At 37.7% G+C, this 19,882-nt stretch overlaps 1 protein-coding gene across 2 annotated transcripts in view; it reads right to left on the bottom strand.

The window, feature by feature from the left end:
- The window catches only part of SCLT1 (sodium channel and clathrin linker 1), a 225,907-nt gene that overhangs the window by 166,151 nt on the left and 39,874 nt on the right, over window positions 1-19,882 (bottom strand). The gene's annotated exons all lie outside the window — the stretch shown is intronic.

The raw sequence follows: 19,882 nt of genomic DNA, 5'->3' as shown, positions 1-19,882 counted from the left end.
TTTTCTTTCAATTACTGAGGAACAATCTGTTTATATTTCCTTCCAGCTGGTGGAGTTGTCTGTTTTGCCATTCAAGGCTATCACTGAATTTTTCTAAACTAAAAAAAAAAAAAACAAAAAAACCCCCGAGAAAATTGGAAATTTTCTATCCTGAGGCTTTGCAATTGGGTTCTTGCAAATTTAAAACTGTCATATCTTCTAACATTATGAAATATCACTATTTATAATATTCTCTTACATTAAGGTCTACTATTAATATGTCCAATTTTACCCGTTTTCTTTCAGTTTGCACTTGCATGGTTTATCTATTCTCCATTCTCTTATTTGCAACCATTCAATATTCTTGTATTTTAGAAATCTGATAAGAAGTATGTAAGTGTCTTTTTTAATTCCTCTGATAAATCACTGTCTTTTAACTGTAGCATGTAGTACACTGAAATTTGATGTAATTAGTAATGTATCTGAGTTTATATCTTTTTCAGTATTTGCTTTCTATTTGCCCTGTCCGTTATTGGTTGTTCTCTTCTTTCATGCTTTTAGATTATTGTTTATTACTCCATAGATTATTTTTTATTACTCCATTTTTCTACTCTATTATCTGGGTTGGCAGTTACATGATCTTTTGCTTTACTTTTGAAGATTATAACATGCATCACTGAATAATCAAACTCTAAAATAAATTAGCATTATATCTCTTTTGGGCAACGCTAGAACCTGAGAATATTTTAACTTCAAATACCCTTTTTCTAAATTTATCTTATTGCTATCATGTTGTGGCTTGGTAAGTGAGTGCCTCATGAGCAGATAGAAAATCAAAACACTGCCGTTTTGAAGTGTCTTCTCTTACTCTATGCAACGACAATGAACCATTTCTCAATCAGATTGTGACATGTGTCCAAAAGTGGATTTTATATGACAACCAGCCACGCGCAGCTCAGTGGCTGGACCAAGAAGAAGCTAGATAGCCAAAGCCAAACTTGCATCAAAAAAAAAAAAAAAAGGTCATGGTCACTCTTTGGTGGTCTGCTGCCCATCTGATCCACTATAGCTTTCTGAATCTCAGTGAAACCATCATATCTAAGAAGTATGCTCAGCAAAATCAATGAGATGTACTGAGAACAGCCACGCCTGAGGTTGGCATTAATCAACAGAAAGGGCCCAATTCTTCTGCACAACCAATGCTTCAGAAGTTGAATGAACTGGGCTACAAAGTCTTGCTTCATCTGCCATATTTCACCTCACCTCTCACCAACCAACCACAACTTTTTTAAGCATCTTGACAACTTTTTGCAGGGAAAGTGCTTCCACAAGGCAGAAAATGCTTTCCAAGAGTTTGTTGAATCCAGAGACATGGATTTTTATGATACAGGAATAAACAAACTTACTTCTCATTAGCAAAAATGTGTTGATTGTAATGATTCCCATTTTGATTAATAAAGATGTGTTTGAGCCTAGTTATGATGATTCAAAGTTCACAGTCTGAAACCGCAATTACTTTTGCACCAACCTAATATTTAATTCTCTATAGATATTTTAGAGACATTATTATCACTTTAGAAGAGCTGATATTCATTGGGCTTTTCGCACAGTTACCCTTTCCTATAATGCTAAGCTTTCATCTGGAATTATTAATATTTTCTTTAGGTAGATTATCTGTTTAGGATTGTCTTCAATTTTTCTAAAGACAGTGTTCTCAATTTCTTTTCATCTGACCTCTCTTCTGAAGGATATTTCACTGGGTAAAAAAAACTGTATATTAACAGTTTTTCTTTCAGTACTTTAAAAATATTCCATGGTCAATCTCTTTAACAAGTGGCGCTGGGAAAACTGGTCAACCACCTGTAAAAGAATGAAACTAGAATACTTTCTAACACCATACACAAAGATAAACTCAAAATGGATTAAAGATCTAAATGTCAGACCAGAAACTATAAAACTCTTAGAGGAAAACATAGGCAGAACCCTCTCTGACATAAATCACAGCAAGATCCTCTATAAGCCACCTTTCAGAATAATGGAAATAAAAATAAACAAATGGGATTTAAGATCTAATTAAACTTAAAAGCTTTTGCAAAACGAAGGAAACTATAAGCAAGGTGAAAAGGCAGCCTTCAGAATGGGAGAAAATAAGAGCAAACAAAACAACTGACAAAGAATTAATTGCCAAAATATACAAGCAGCTCATGCAGCTCAATACCAGAAAAATAAATGACCCAATCAAAAAATGGGCCAAAGAACTAAACAGACATTTCTCCAAAGATGACATACAGATGGCTAACAAACACCTGAAAAGATGCTCAACGTCACTCATTATCAGAGAAATGCAAATCAAAACCACAATGAGGTACCATCTCACATCGGTCAGAATGGCTGCCATCAAAAAGTCTACAAACAACAAATGCTGGAGAGGGTGTGGAGAAAAGGGAACCCTCTTATACTGTTGGTGGGAATGCAAACTAGTACAGCCACTATAGAGAACAGTGTGGAGATTCCTTAAAAAACTAGAAATAGAACTGCCATATGACCCAGCAATCTTATTGCTGGGCACACACTGAAGAAACCAGAATTGAAAGAGACATGTGTACCCCAATGTTCACTGCAGCACTGTTTACTAGCTAGGACATGGAGGAAACCTAGATGTCCATCAACAGACAAATGGATAAGGAAGCTGTAGTACATATGCACAAAGGAATATTACTTAGCTATAAAAAAGAATGTATTTGAGTCAGTTCTAATGAGGTGGATGACACTGCAGCCTATTATACAGAGTAAAGTAAGTCAGAAAGAGAAACACCAATACAGTATATTAATGCATATATATGGAATTTATAGAAAGATGGTAACAACAACCCTATATGCAAGATAGCAAAAGAGACACAGATATAAGGAACAGACTTTTGGACTCTGTGGGAGAAGGTGGGGGTGGGACGGGATAGCATTAAAACATGTATACTACCATATGTAAAACGGATGACCAGTGCAGATTTGATGAATGAAGCATGGCACCTAAGGCTGGTGCTCTGGGACAACTGGAGGGATGGGGTGGGGAAGGAGGTAGAAGGAGGGGTTCAGCACTGTGGGACACATGTGCACTCGTGGCTGCTTCATGTCGATGTACGGCAGAAACCACCACAAAACTGTAAAGCAGTTAGCCTGCAATTAAAATAAATATATTAATTAAAAGAAATATTCCACTGTCTCCTGTTTTCCAGTATTTTTGTTGAGAAGTTAGTTAATATGGTATTGCTGCTACTGTGAAGATAATCTCTACCTACTTGATTTTTTTTTTTTATCTTTGGTTTTCTATTACTTCATAATAATGTACCTAGGTATAGTACTCTTGTATTATCCTGCTCATGACACATGGTGTGTCTTTAATTTGTGGACTGATGTCTCTCTGCCTTCTCTGGAACTCAAGCTGTAACGAATTTTAATTCTTTTCACTATATCCTATATGTCTCTTAGTTTATGTTTTGCATGTTCTATCCTCTTGTCTCTCTTCTGAATATTGTTTTCATTCTGAAAATTTTTTCTGACTTGGGTTGCATTCCATTAACTCTTCAGTAATGTCTTGTTTTCATTCACTGCATTTTTTTTCCAGTTCTACAATCTTCATTTGGTCCTTAAGAGTTTTTAGTTCTTATAGAAATTCTCAAAGCTGTGTCTTATCTCATTTAACATAGTTCATAATTATTTTAAAGACCAAACCTGTGAGTCTGTTTCTATTGCATACTGTTTATGATTTTTTTCAATCATATTGTCTTCAATCTTACTGCTACTAGCTCTTTATACACCAGATTATGAGCCAGATATCACCAAAAATTACAGAGATACTTTGAGGCCTAGCAATGATGTTATCTTTCTCTAAAAGACTTCCTTTTCCTTTTTTTTCAGGTGGAGAGGGATATTATCCCTGATTATGCTGTACCAACATCAAAGATTCAGATAATTCAGAGTCATGTTTCAGTTCATTTTGGGAGTAGTTTATTTTGAGGGAATCATCCTTAACTTCAAAGCCTGGATGTTCCTGAGCCACCCACCCTCAAGTCTGATGGGCCCTGAATTTCACTTTTTATTTCTCTTGCTCCATGAATTTGCTTCAAGCTCTGCTCAATTTTCAACCTCTCCTCACTTCTAACATAGGGAGATACATCCAGCAAAAAGTAACCCCAAAACAGATTCATATCCCTGCATTCTTTCTTTTCCAGGTCTTTGCTCTACAATTCTACAGTGACTCCAATTCATTTAAACAGATTTGATTATTGTCAAATTTTTGTCAAGATCTTCTAGTATTTGTCCAGATTCTCTAGTTTTTCTCAGGAGTCTGATGCCACTACTGCAAACAAAACTCTCTAATTAACTTGTTTACAATTAATTAAAAATGTTCTGAGCACTAGTTTGGGTGCATCTCACTAGTCTGATAATGCTGTTGATTTATGCAGTCTTTAATTTTAATTTTCAATCCCTCTTTATATCAGGAGTTAGTTGAAAATGTAGTTAAGAGAAATAATTTACACCCACATACTGTTATTTCTAATTTATGATGTGATTTATGCTCAATTTGTATGTATGCATTTATATGATGGACAGGGTTTACAGTCCATGTTTATGAAAATGTTTTATGGGTCTTGAAAACATAGTATATTCCTGTTGGTTCATATATGAGTAATAGAAGCAGAAAAAAATATATATATATACACTCAAACTTGTTCTTTGCTCTTTGTATCTTTTATATCTCTCTTATTTTTGCCCTTGTTTTCTTTGAAATAATATATAATGTAATATAATATTTATAAATACTAAGTAAATACATGTTATCTAATTCTCCAAAGATCTTAGCAGTATAATTGAAAAAATAAAGTCATTTAAATAATGCAAAGATTTTAAGGAATCTTTTTCAAAGCATTACTTTTTATGTATGGTTAATGAATCTTGAAAATTAGATATTAATAATTTAAGTAAGGGCTTCCCTGGTGGCTCAGTGGTAAAGAATCCACCTGCAATGTAGTAGAAGTGGGTTCAATCCTTGGGTCAGGAAGATTCCCTGAAGAAGGAAATGGCAACCCACTCCAGTATTCTTGCCTGGGAAATACTATGACAGAATTGCCTGGCAGGCTACAGTCCACGGCGTTGCTAAACGACTTAGCAGCTAAACGACGACAACAATTTAAGTAAGTTCAACAAACATTTAGGGGCTTCCAAGTCGATCAGTGGCAAAGAACCTGCATGGCAATGCAGGAGATGAGGAGATGCAGTTCAATCTCTGGGTTGGGAAGATCCCTGGAGGAGGAAATGTCAACCCACTCCAGTATTCTTGCTGAAAAATCCCATGGACAGAGCCTGGAGGGCTACAGCCCACAGAGTTGCAAAGAGTCGGATATGACTGAGCACACACACACACAAAACATTTGAAGATATATTATGTACAAGACAGTAAGAGAGTTCCGGGCCTAGGTGCATTTATTCAAATATACAACAAAGTCAAAATGTAAGAATGGTAGAAAAAAGAAAAAGGAGTAAGTTTCCTTGCATTTGGATGGTTTCACAGTAAGAGGAGAAATGAAATCACATAAAAGTTTGTGAAAATAGTGTTATTCTTATTAATAACAATAGAACCACATTTCTCTGCATAGTTGCTTTGTCTGCAGTCACCATCAACTAGCTGATCTCTGTTTTCTCGTGCAAATGCTTAAAAAAAAAAAAGTCAATCTTATTGGTTTATACTGCAGAACTGTTTTGCTGAGACCACACAGACCATGATTAGGAAGCTGGACAATCAGGAAGCAGCTATGCCAACTGATGATTCTAGGATCACACCTCTTTAGCTGAGATCCTGGGATCAGGAAGTACCGCCAGTGGTAATGCTTGCAGGAACATCCTGACTTAGCTTTGATAGAAGCAGTTGCAAGAATTATTGGCACTAGGGCCACACTACACTTGTTAGATTCTCATCCACAAAAACAGATTCTCAGACTGCTTTTCCTCCTACTTATCTCCTGATTTAGGTCATTACATGCGATTATCATTAGCAGAACTCAATTCACATTCTGAACTAGATTTTGGTTTTCCAGACTCTCCAGTATAAGAAGGTATACTATAATAAAGGAGGGGGGAACAGATGTTAAGCCAATCTACTATATCTGCCATAAACTGTTACTATAATTGTACAATGTAATTAAATATGACCCCAAATGAACAAAAGTACAAATGAGTTGGGTTTTTTCCTGTGAAACATAAGCTGAATATGAAAGGCTCAATAAAGATGAGTTATTAAATAGCTGCTGTTGAATTAGAGGTAGGTAAAATAATTATAAAAAGTCAGAAGAATTATCAAATCAAAGATTCAAAAGGAGATCAAAAGGATCTTTAAGTTCTCACTCTTCTTCAAAGAAATTGAAACTGGAAGTTAAAAAGAACGAACTATTTTTCATGGTTTATGTATAAAAGACAACAAAGAACTATAATCAGTAGTCTTATTCAAAGTAAAGATCTTAGGCATTATATAAAAAATTAAATAAGTGCACATTTATATTCAGTTCAGTTGCTCAGTCGTATCCGACTCTTTGCGACCCCATGAATTGCAGCACACCAGGTCTCCCTGTCCATCACCAACTCCCGGAGTTCATTCAGACTCACATCCATCGAGTCGGTGATGTCATCCAGCCATCTCATCCTCTGTCATCCCCTTCTCCTCCTGCCCCCAATCCCTCCCAGCATCAGAGTCTTTTCCAATGAGTCAACTCTTCGCATGAGGTGGCCAAAGTATTGGAGTTTCAGCTTTAGCATCCGTCCTTCCAATGAACACCCAGGACTGATCTCCTTTAGGATGGACTGGTTGGATCTCCCTGCAGTCCAAGGGACTCTCAAGAGTCTTCTCCAACACCACAGTTCAAAAGCATCAATTCTTCAGCGCTCAGCGTTCTTCACAGTCCAATTCTCACATCCATACATGACCACTGGAAAAACCAAAGCCTTGACTAGACGGACCTTTGTTGGCAAAGTAATGCCTCTGCTTTTCAATACACCATCTAGGTTGGTCATAACTTTCCTTCCAAAAGTAAATTAAAAGCAGTAAGCGTCTTTTAATTTCATGGCTGCACTCACCATCTGCAGTGATTTGGGAGCCCAAAAAAATAAAGTCTGACACTGTTTCCCCATGTATTTCCCATGAAGTGATGGGACCAGATGCCATGATCTTCATTTTCTAAATGTTGAGCTTTCAGCCAACTTTTTCACTCTCCTCTTTCACTTTCATCCAGAGGCTTTTTAGTTCCTCTTCACTATCTGCCATAAGGGTGGTGTCATCTGCATATCTGAGGTTATTGATATTTCTCCCAGCAATCTTGATTCCAGCTTGTGCTTCTTCCAGTCCAGCGTTTCTCAGGATGTACTCTGCATATAAGTTAAATAAGCAGGGTGACAATATACAGCCTTGATGTACTCCTTTTCCTATCTGGAACCAGTCTGTTGTTCCATGTCCAGTTCTAACTGTTGCTTTCTGACCTGCATACAGATTTCTCAAGAGGCAGGTCAGGTGGTCTGGTATTCCCATCTCTTTCAGAATTTTCCACAGTTTGTGATCCACACAGTCAAAGGCTTTGGCATAGTCAATAAAGCAGAAATAGATGTTTTTCTGGAACTCTCTTGCTTTTTCCATGATCCAGAGGATGTTGGCAATTTGATCTCTGGTTCCTCTGCCTCTTATAAAACCAGCTTGAACATCTGGAAGTTCACGGTTCATGTATTTCTGAAGCCTGGCTTGGAGAATTTTGAGCATTACTTCATTAGCGTGTGAGATGAGTGCAATTGTGCGGTAGTTTGAGCATTCTTTGGCATTGCCTTTCTTTGAGATTGGAATGAAAACTGACCTTTTCCAGTCCTGCACATTTATATTAAGACAAAGTAAAAAATTTTAAAGTATTCATGTCTTACACATTTTGTTGTCTCTTTCAATCTACAAACTGCCTATTAATCTAGAAGGAAAGAGGGCTTGTACTATATTTTATGCTAGGTACCATATAACTGAATTTTTAAAAAAAGTAACAGTGTTTCTGACTATAATATGGTACTTTACATTAAATTACTATGTATCTATGCCTTTTAAGTTATGTTTTTTTTATTATTTTTATATCTTACCACTTGCAGTATTAGTTCAAAAGATATTTTAAAAGCATGTAGTATAGTCATAAAAATATACAGACAATAAAAGTGAAATCCAGTCCCAATCCCTCATTTCATCGATTAAGAAACTGAGTTTTACCTCGTATGTTGCTGGTGGGAATGCAAGTTGATACAGCCACTACGGAAAACAGTATGAAGGTTCTTGAGAAAACTACAAACAGAATTACCCTATGATCTATCTATCCCACGCCTGGCAATACGCCTGGACAAAACTATAACCCGAAAAGATACGTGCACCTCTATGTTCATAGCTGCACTGTTTACAATAGCCAAAACATGGAAACAACCTAAATGTCCATCAACAGATGAATGGATAAAGAAGATGTGGTACCTATACACAATGGAATGCTAATTGGAATACACACGAGGTAAAACTCAGTTTCTTAATCTATGAAATGAGGGATTGGGACTGGATTTCAGTTTTATTGTCTGTATATTTTTATGATTATGCTACATGCTTTTTAAATATCTTTTGAATACTGCAAGTAGTAAGATAGAAAAAGAAGGAAATAATGCCATTTGCAGCAACATGGATGCATGTGGAGATTACACTATGTGTCAGAACAAGACAGACAAATACCATAAGACATCATTTATATGTGAAATCTAAAATATGGCACAAGTGAATCCATCTACCAAACAGAAACAGACTCACAGACCTAGAGAACAGACTTGTGGGCGCCAAGAGGGAGAAAGGCGGGACGTCCTGGGAGTTTGCGGTTGGTGGATGCAAACTACTACATTTAGAATGAATAAACAACAAGATCCCAATGTATGGCATAGGGAACTGTTTTGCAAAATTCTGTGATAAATCATAAGGGAAAAGAATATAAAAAAAGAATGTATATATGTCATTTGGCTGTATAGCAGAGACTGGCACAGCATTGTAAATCAACTATACTTCAAATTAAAAAAAAAAAAAAAAAGAAAGAAACTGAGCTTCAGACAGATTAAAGTACTAAGAAAATTACCCAGTCAGAAATTGCAGGTCTGAAATTTTAACCAATTATAAATAGGCAAGACAACTTTCTAAATCTTTGAGTGGACAAAGATGAATCAAACAATTCTAATAGTTTGTTTTTGAACTGAACTTGTCATTGATAGTAAGATGCACCATTTCTTTTACATAGTATTAAAAATAAAAATTGCTGCTTATTAATCTGACATACCATTCCCTACAGCTACATCTCAATTTTGTAGATCTTAAAATAGGGGAGGGAACAGGGAATTTTAGAACTCTGTAAGAGAGGAGAGAGAGTAAGACAAATACAATCACAAAACATTCTAGACAACTGCCTTGTACAACCCCTCTACATGCCTCCCCTCACCTTACAGACTTTATTCATCCTTAAGTCCAAGCTTCCTGGGTAAAGGTATTGATATCACCACCATGGGGCAGTGTTTCCTTTGGGGATTAATACAGAACAGCCTGATAATTGCAACTATTGCTTCCCTTCTGCTTCTACAGTGACTCATATATATTCTTTCCAGAAAAAATTGGAATTTTCAAATTCTGAAGTGCCACTGAGTACAATCCTTCAACAGTACACTCTCCTCTGTTTAAAATCCCTGAAGAGCTCCCTACACCATCTGTGGGACAAGTTTAAATTCCTTGACTGAGTATATATACTCAGCAGTGGCCACAGGACTGGAAAAGGTCCGTTTTCATTCCAATCCCACAGAAAGGCAATGCCAAAGAATGTTCAAACTACTGCACAATTGCACTCATCTCACAAGCTACCAAAGTAATGCTCAAAATTCTCCAAGCCAGACTTCAACAGTACCTGAACCGTGAACTTCCAGATGTTCAAGCTGGATTTAGAAAAGGCAGAGGAACCAGAGATCAAATTGCCAAGACCTGTTGGATCATCGAAACAGTGAGAGAGTTTCACAGAAAACATCTACTTCTGCTTTATTGACTGTGTCAAAGCCTTTGACTGTGTGGATCACAACAAACTGTAGAAAATTCTAAAAGAGATGGGAATACCTGACCACCTGACCTGCCTCCTGAGAAATTGGTATGGAGGTCAAGAAGCAACAGTTAGTACCAGACATCAAACAACAAACTGGTTCCTAAACTGGGAAAGGAGTACCTCAAGGTTGTATATTGTCACTCTGCTTATTTAACTTCTATGCAGAGTACATCATGCAAAATGCCAGGCTGCATGAAGCACAAGCTGGAATCAAGATTGCTGGGAGAAATATCAATAACCTCAGATGTGCAGATGACACCACCCTTACGGCACAAAGTGAAGAAGCTAAAGAGCCTCTTAATGAACATGAAAGAGGAGAGTTGAAAGTTTGGCTTAAAACTCAACATTCAGAAAACTAAGATGATGGCATCTAGTCCCATCACTTCTTGGCAAATAGATGGGGAAACAGTGGACAGACTTTGTTTATTTTGCTCCAAAATCACTGCAAATGGTGACTGCAGCCATGAAATTAAAATATACTTGGTCCTTGGAAGAAGAGTTATGAGCAATCTAGACAGATCTAAAAAGCAGAGACCTTACTTTGCCAACAAAGGTCTGTGTAGTCAAAGCTACGGTTTTTCTAGCATTCATGTTTGGATGTGAGAGTTGGACTATAAAGAAAGCTGAGCGCCCAAGAATTGAGGCTTTTGAACTGTGGTGTTGGAAAAGACTCTTGAGAGTCCCTTGGACTGCAAGGAGATCCAACCAGTCAATCCTAAAGGAAATCAGTCCTGAATACTCATTGCAAGGACTGATCCTGAAGCTGAAACTCCCATACTTTGGCCACCTGATGCGAAGAACTGACTCACTTGAAAAGACTCTGATACTGAGAAAGATTGAAGGCAGGAGGAAAGGGGATGACAGAAGATGAGATGGTTGGATGGCATCATCGACTTGATGGACATGAGTCTGAGCAGGCTCCAGGGGTTGGTGATGGACAGGAAGGCCTGGCATGTTGCAGTTCCTGGGGTCGCAAAGAGTTGGACACGACTGAGTGACTGAACTGAACTGAAATGAGCATGCAAGGTCTTATACTATCTGGTCTCTACCCACTATTCCAGTCTTGCGCATAATTCCCTATATAAATATGCTGGGATATGGCCACTGTAAATGATCTGTACTTTAATAAACATACAAATTTTCATTTGATGAACTCCTGCTCATTCTTAAAGGATCTGCTCAAATTTCATCCTCTCACTTAAGCCTTCTCCAACCAGAGTGATGTCATCAACAATTATAACTGGATGTGTTATAGTTACATTGTCTGCTGTGCCCAGACTTAAGTAATCCTTGATAATAGCCCATGATCTGGGGAATAGCACAGGATATTCTTTACATAGAGACGTTTATAATTAGACTAAAGTTTTGCATATTTCTCAAGGGTAGTCTTATCATAGACTGACTGACATCAAGTGCTCTGACAAATAGAAGTACTGACCATTATTTAAACCACCCAAAGTACCAAGAATGGGTACCTTCAGGATTTGATTAAAGAACAGAGAATCAGCTTTTTGGTTAAAAGAGTAGGAGCAGCAGCTATATGAGAGGGGTGCCACTACTGAGAGGGACCATGTAGTCTGCATAAGACAACCAATAAAAGAAGCATATCCTCAGAGATGGTCCTAATGTTTCCTAATTCTAGTTGTATTCCGTGTTCCTCCTTATCATGCACTCTCACTTACTTAGAATGACCTGTTTCTATTTCTTGAAGCAAAAAGAGCCAAATGTATTCCCATACACAGGTGCTTACGATCCTAATATTTGCAATCATCCACCCCAAAATATTATTTGAACATTTAATACATATCAAGCACTTTCAATGTTTGGTATACTATGGTAAACAGAATAGACAAAGGCTGCAGCTGATGAAGGATATATTTTAGTAGAAAAATGACAAGCAAATAAATAATTTCTGGTAGTAATAGGTATCACAAATAAAACTAGGTAATAGAAAAATGAAAGTTGGGAGGAGGAGTACTGCTGGATAACATGGTCAAGGAATGCTTTCCTGATCGAAGAGAAGGAGACAGTCCTGTGTAGGTCTGGAGAAGAACATTTCAGGCAGAAGAAATACTGATAGGCAAAAGGGCTTCTGGTAGAAACTGGTTTGCCAGTTTTAGGCTTCCCTGATAGCTCAGTTGGTAAAGAATCCGCCTGCAATAAAGCAGGAGACCTCGGTTCAATTCCTGGGTCAGGAAAATCTGCTGGAGAAAGGACAGGCTACCCACTCCAGTATTCTTGGGCTTCCCTTGTGGCTCAGCTGGTAAAGATTCCGCCTGCAATGCAGGAGACCTGGGTTTGATCCCTGGGTTGGGAAGATCCCCTGGAGAAGGGAAAGGCTACCCACTCCAGTATTCTGGCCTGGAGAATTCCATGGGCTGTATAGTCCATGGGGTCACAAAGAGTCAGACACGACTGAGCGACTTTCACATTCATGTGCCAGTTTTAAAGAAGCCAGTAAGATGACCAGTGTGACTGGAGACTAGTAATTATGGGGGTGTGGTAAGAGACATATATATACATAAACATACAAACACAGAGTTATCATAAACAGAGACATATAGAGAAATTAGGATACCTCTGAGTTTATATAAGAGGTATACCTCTGAGATTATTAGAGAGAAAAATATTAAACTTTAAGTAAAGAGGATGGTTTTCCTCACAGTATACAGACATAAATTAGCACCAGAAGAGCAGTGTTTACCATGGAATTCCAGAGATATCTTTTCTTTCATTGGAAAACAGAGCAAATGTATTCATCTTCTGCTATTAAATAAAGTTTTTGAGTACAGAATAACATTTTTGGACAAGTACTGAAAAATAGTGGCTTCATTTTTTCTTTTTTTATAAATATACACAAGAACTCTTTCCTCCCAAATTTCAAATATATAACACCTAGTACTTTGTGTTCATAGGCTATTATCAACACACACTAATGATATACTTCTCAACCTAGGGATCTGGCAAAGAGACTGGGAATGCCCAGACAATCTAATTTGGAAAGACAGTGGGATTTGATAACAGAACTTCCACAGGACTGAGGGAAACAGAAACTCTTGGAGGGCAAAAACAAAATCTTGTGCATACCAGGACCCAGGGGAAAGGAGCAGCAACCCCACAAGAGACTGAGCGAGACTTGCCTGTGAGTGTCTGAGGGTCTCCTGGAGAGGTGTGGGTCAGCAGTGGCTTGCTGTGGTGACAGGGGCAGCAGCAGCAGCAGTCCTGAAAGGTGTGTGTTGGTATAAATTCTTTTGGAGGCTGCCAGTGGCCTTACCGGTAGCCTTATCGGGCTTCCCTTGTGGCTCAGCTGGTAAAGAATCCATTTGCAATGTGGCAGACCTGGGTTCCATCCCTGGGTTACGAAGATCCCCTGGAGAAGGGAAAGGCTATCTACTCCAGTATTCTGGCCTGGAGAATTCCATGGATTGTATAATCCATGGGGTCGCAAAGAGTCGGACAGGACTGAGCGACTTTCACTTTCACGCTAGTAACCTTATCATAGAGCGTGCAATTTTATGACTGAGTCACCTCAGGCCAAACAACTAACAGGGAGGAAGCACAGCTCAGGCATCAACAGACAATTGGATTAAAGATTTACTGAGCATGGCTCTGCCCACCAGAGAGTGAGACCCAGTTTTCCCCACAGCCAGTCCCTCCCATCAGGAAGCAAGATTTATAATCCCACAGCCAAGAGAATGAAAATCACAATCACAGAAAGCTAACCAAAATGATCACATGGGTCTCAGCCTTGTGTAACTCAAGCAAGCTATGAGTCACATCTTGCAGGGCCACTGGAGATGGACAGGTCACGGTGGAGAGTTCTGACAAAATGTGGCCCACTGGAGAAGGGGATGGCAAACCACTTCAGAATTCTTGCCTTGAGAACTTGATGAACACAATCAAAAGGCAAAAATATATGACACCAGAAGATGAGCCTCCAAGGTTGGTAGGTGTCCAAGCCTACTGGGGAAGAGCAGAGAAACAGTTCCAGAAAGAATGAAGAGGCTGACCTAAGCGGAAATGTTGCTCAGCTGTGGATGTGTCTGGTGGTGAAAGTAAAGTCCAAAGCTGTAAAGAACAATACTATATAGGAACCTGGAATGTGAGGTCCATGAATCAAGGTAAATTGGAAGTGGTCAAACAGGAGATGGCAAGAGTGAACATCGACATTTTAGCAATCAGTGAACTAAAATGGATGGGAACGTGCAAATTTAATTTAGATGACCATATAATTACATTATAACTACCACTTTTGGTAAGAATGCCTTAGAACAAATGGAGTAGCCCTCATAGTCAACAAAAGAGTCTGAAATGCAGTACGTGGGTGCAATCTCAAAAATGACAGAATGATCTCGGTTCATTTCCATTCAACGTCATAGTAATCCAAGTTTATGCCCCAACCATGAACGCTGAAGAAGCTGAGTCGAAAAGTTCTATGAAGACCTACAAAACCTTCTAGAATTAACATCCAAAAAAAAGAAGTCATTTTCATCAGAGGAGACGGTAAAGCAAAAGTAGGAAGTCAAGAGATAGCTGGAGTAACAGGCAAGTTTCGCCTTGGAATACAAAATGAAACAGGGCAAAGACTAACAGAGTTTTGCCAAGAGAACGCACTGGTCATAGCAAATACCCTTTTCCAACAACACAAGAGACAACTCTACACATGGACATCACCAGATGGTCAATATAGAAATCAGATTGATTATATTCTTTGTGGTCGAAGGTGGAAAAGCTCTATACTGTCAGCAAACACTTCCGGGAGCTGACTGTGGCTCAGACCATGAGGTTCTTATTTCAAAATTCAGGCTTAAATTGAAGAGAGTAGGGAAAACCACTAGGCCATTCAGGTATGGCCTAAATCAAATCCCTTATGATTATATAGTGGAGGTGACAAATAGATTCAAGGGATTAGATCTGGTAGACAGAGTGCCTGAAGAACTATGGATAGAGGTTCATAACACTGTACGGGAGGTGGTGACCAAAACCATCCCTAAAATAAAGAAATGCAAGAAGGCAATGTAGCTGTCTGAAGAGGCCTTACAAATAGCTGAGATTAGAAATAAAGGGAAAGGCAAAGGAGAAAGGGAAAAAGACACCAAACTGAATGCAGAATTCCAGGGACTAGCAGAGAGAGACAGAAAAGCCTTCTTAAGTGAACAGTGCAAAGAAATAAGAGGAAAACAATTGAATGGCAAAAACTACAGATCACTTCAAGAAAATTAGATACCAAGGGAACATTTCATGCAAAGAGGGGCACAACAGAGGACAGAAACAGTGAGCAGAAGAGATTAAGAAGAGGTGCTGCAAATATACAGAAAAACTATTTAAAAAAAAAAATAGAAAAGGTCTTAATGATCCAGATAACCGCAATCGTGTGATCACTCACTTAGAGCCAGACATCCTGGAGTGTGAAGGCAAGTGGGCCTTAGGAAGCATTACTATGAACAAACCTAGTAGAGGTGACAGAATGCCAGCTAAGCTATTTAAAATCCTAAAAGATGATGCTGTTAAAGCAGTGCACCCATTAAGTCTGCAAATTTCCAAAACTCATCAGTGGCCACAGGACTGGAAAAGGTGAGCTTTCATTCTAATCCCAAAGAAAGGCAATGCCAAAGAATGCTCAAACTACCATAGAACTGCACTCATTTCACATGCTAGCAAGATTATGCTCATAATACTTCAAGCTGGGCTGGATGACTCAGAAGTTGGAATCAAGATTGCTGGGAGAAATATCAACAACCTCAGATATGTCACTCAATTGCAGAAAGTGAAGAGGAACTAAAAAGCCTACTGCTGATGGGGGTGAAAGAGAAGAGTAAAAAAGCTGGCTTAAAACTCAACATTCAAAAAACTATGATCAGAGCATTCAGTCCCATCACTTCATGGCAAATAGATGGGGAAAAATTGGAAGCAGTGACTGATTTTATTTTCTTGGGCTCCAAAATCACTGCAGACTGCAGCCATGAAATTAAAAGACACTTGCTCCTTGGAAGGAAAGCTATGACAAACCTTGGGCTCCAAAATCACTGCATGACTGCAGCCATGAAATTAAAAGACACTTGCTCCTTGGAAGGAAAGCTATGACAAACCTAGACATTGTATTAAAAAGCAGAGATAACACTTCGCCAACAAGGGTCTGTATAGTCAAAGCTATGGTTTCTCTAGTAGTCATGTATGGATGTGACAGCTGGACCATAAAGAAGGTTGAGCACCAAAGAATTGATGCTATTGAGTTATGGTGCTAGAGAAGACTCTTGAGAGTCCCCTGGACAGCAAGAAGATCAAACTAGTCCATCCTAAAGAAAATCAACCCTGAATATTCAATGCAAGGACTGATGCTGAAGGTGAAGTTCCAATACTCTGGCCACTTGATGCAAAGATCCCATTCACTGGAAAAGACCCTGATGCTGGAAAAGATTGAGGGCAGGAGGAGAAGCTAGAGACAGAGGATGACATGGCTCGACAGCATCACTTGACTCGACGGACATGAGTCTGAACAAACTCTGGGAGATGGTGAAGGACAGGGAAGTCTGACGTGCTATAGTCCATGGGCTTGCAAAGAGAAGGACATGACTTATCAACTGAACAACAACGACAATTTAGTAATTACTCAATAAATATTTATGAGTTATTGGATGCATGTTTTATTACTTCACCAAATATTAAATCTGAGGTAAGTGACTCCAGATTTGTTTCAGCAGTTCAGTAATGTAATTTAAGGACAAAAGGTTTCCCCATCTTTCCCTTCTTCCCATCTCCTTGCATTTCTGATATCTACTATCATGGTTACAAAACAGCTACAGTAGCTTCAACATAACACTTTCTAAAATGCTGCAGTACATGGGGTTGCAAAGAGTCGGACACGACTGAGTGACTGAACTGAATTGAAAATGACAAGGAACTGAAAGGAGGTAAGTTTTCTTCTTGCCAGTCTCTCTTATCAGTGAAAAAATCTTCCCAGTGGCTCTATTACAGACTGTCCCTTACTTCATTGGACAAAAGTGAATCTCATGTTTATACTTAAACCAATTCCTGACAAAAAGAAATGTGCACGAGGTTATAATCAAAGATTTATCACCTGAAGTTGTGGAAGAAGCTCATATCCTCTGAGTGCAATGAAATTGGAACAAAATCAGGGTTATATGAACTATGAAAGAAGGGAAAATAGCTCTTACAGAGGCAATGATTGTCTTTCAAACCCTCAATAATAAAATAAAATAACAATAAAAAGTAGTATTTACTTAGTGCCAGACAGTGCTGTACATATATTTATTCACTATATAACCCAATTTCCTTCCTTTGGCAAGTTATGAGAAGGAAATATGATATTAAAGAAAATAAGACAAAAACAAAATAAAAACTAGTATATTCTCAACATGAACTGAATTTCAAGGAACAGACTAAAAGTGAGGATGATATAACGAATATTTTTTTCACCTCTTCCTAGGTCTCATAAAATGACTTCATTATTTTCTATTTGTAATCAATTCCTAGGTAATATTCAGCTATATACAATGTAGTAGAATGTTTCCCTAACCCAAAAATGTGGAACTGCATACTACTGTATAATCCAAGCCACTGCTGGCTTCCATTATTCAGATCTGATCATATCTAAAATATTTTCCTTAAAAACGATAAACTCTTTCTGATTTTGCAGTCCTTAACAGCAATGCTTATTTAAAAGCAGGATACTGCCCTAAAGACAGAGAGTTTACTTTAAAACCTGATAAAATTTCAAGTTATTTAAAGTGCCTTTTAACAAGCTCAGGATCCATTTTTTCTCATTTCCCTATTATACTCAGAATAAATACATTCATGAGCCATGACTGCAGCACTATTAAAAAGGTAAAGGCAGATTTTTAGAGGTCTGGTTTCAAAAGACCTGGACATAAAAGGAAGAGTACAGAGTCAAATAAAGGACATGACTAAATCATTGGCTAATTCATGTATCACCGTATTATCCCCAAAACATTAAAATACAAACTTCACTTACATATACTGGTGATTCAAAAATCTTAGTAATACTCTTTACTAGGAAGATCATAGCCTGTCTCATAATTATGTTGAAAAAGAATAGTGCATCATAAAAAAGTTAGAAAATTTTTCATGGGAAAAAACAGAAATAAGTGAGAAAAATGGAAAATCTAGTTAAGAGATTTACATAGAAGAATGCAAACAAAGGAATGACAAACTTTAAAAAGATTTCTTAATTTTTTCGGTTTAGTTTTATGTCAACAACAAAAGTTCTATCAGATCTCAGTCCAGTTACATAACCTTCAAAATTAAACTGGAACAGAATAAAACCCTGAACATTTTTAAAAGAAAATGTGAGAGAAGATCTTTATCACCAGAGGCTGAAAGGATTTGTTAGAGACAAAGATCAACAACCATAAGAGAAAAGATAGATATATTCAACTACCTCAAAATTAAAAAAAAATAAAATTCCGTTGATCAAACATATTACAACCTGGGAACAAGAACCTGAAATGTACCTATTGTCTAACAGAACGAATGGGCCACTGGCACTCACTTCATTCTCATCCCTTTTCATATTCTAGCATCTTTTACAGTAACTAAAATTCTAAAACTGTATTTCCAAAATTTCCGTGCACCTGGTGTGCTGTATGGGATTAGTTTCAGCAGTGAGAGGCACTTGAGGGGGATATGGAAGGTGGAAGTGAGCCGAGAAGATTTTCCTATAGGTATGACTGATGGCAAGCAAAACTGGTAGACTTGAGTGTTCTTGAAATCAGCAACCCATACCCTACTTTCCAGTGTCAAGTTTTTCAGCTTCACGAAAATGATGCTGTAGTGGTGGCTACAGCAGCATAAATTCCTGACCACAGCATCTCAGCCGCTATGGTATGACTCTAAAACCAATGATCTTACCTACATTTTAACTGAAAGTGACTAAATCTCTACTTGTTTGAAATGCCTACAATGGTTATGGTTAACACTGGCACACCAACAAATACTGACAGTACAGATCATATAGATCTACTAAGGGAAAGATAAATAGAAAATGGGAAAAAGAAATGAATGTGCATTTCATGAGAAATCACATGGGTAAATAAATGCATATTGGTATTCAGAAAATGCAAATTAAAAACACAATGAAATACTATTTAGGACTCAAAATAATAAAAATTAAGAAACCTGGTAAGGGCAAGTGTTGATAAAAGATACGGATCAATAAAAACTCATAAATATCACTTGTGGGATGAATACTGGCGTAGCCACTTTGGAAATTAAGCTGGCGATATATTGCAGGATTGAATACCACATGGCCTATGACCCAGCAATTTCATCCCTTGAAATTCTTCTATTTATGCATGATACTGAGTGAAAAAAAGTGCGTCTCAGAAGACTAAATAATACTGTTTTATATAAGTTTAAAAAAAAACATAACAATAGTATATCATGAGGCATAGATGTATGTATAAAAATTTTAAAAGCAAGGGAATGATAAAATTTCAAGACAGTATTAACTGCTGGCAGAGGGAAGGAGAGGGATGACATAGGGAAAGAAAACATGGATAGGTGTACCAGTACTGATAACATTTTAGCTTTTAACTGGATGGTGGGTTGACAGGCTTTCTTTTTATTGGTATGTTTCCTAATGTATTTATATATTTTATGCTATTCTACTACTAATGATTGCTAAACATTTATAAAGTGTTAATTATATGCCCTATTTTAAGCATTTACTTTGTCCTTTATAGTCAGCT

The sequence above is a fragment of the Bos javanicus genome, chromosome 17, assembly GCF_032452875.1.
Source record: "Bos javanicus breed banteng chromosome 17, ARS-OSU_banteng_1.0, whole genome shotgun sequence".
NCBI classification, from domain to species: Eukaryota; Metazoa; Chordata; class Mammalia; order Artiodactyla; family Bovidae; genus Bos; species Bos javanicus.
The sequence above is the reverse complement of the archived record's forward strand: the minus strand, read 5'-3'. Positions and strand labels throughout refer to the sequence as shown.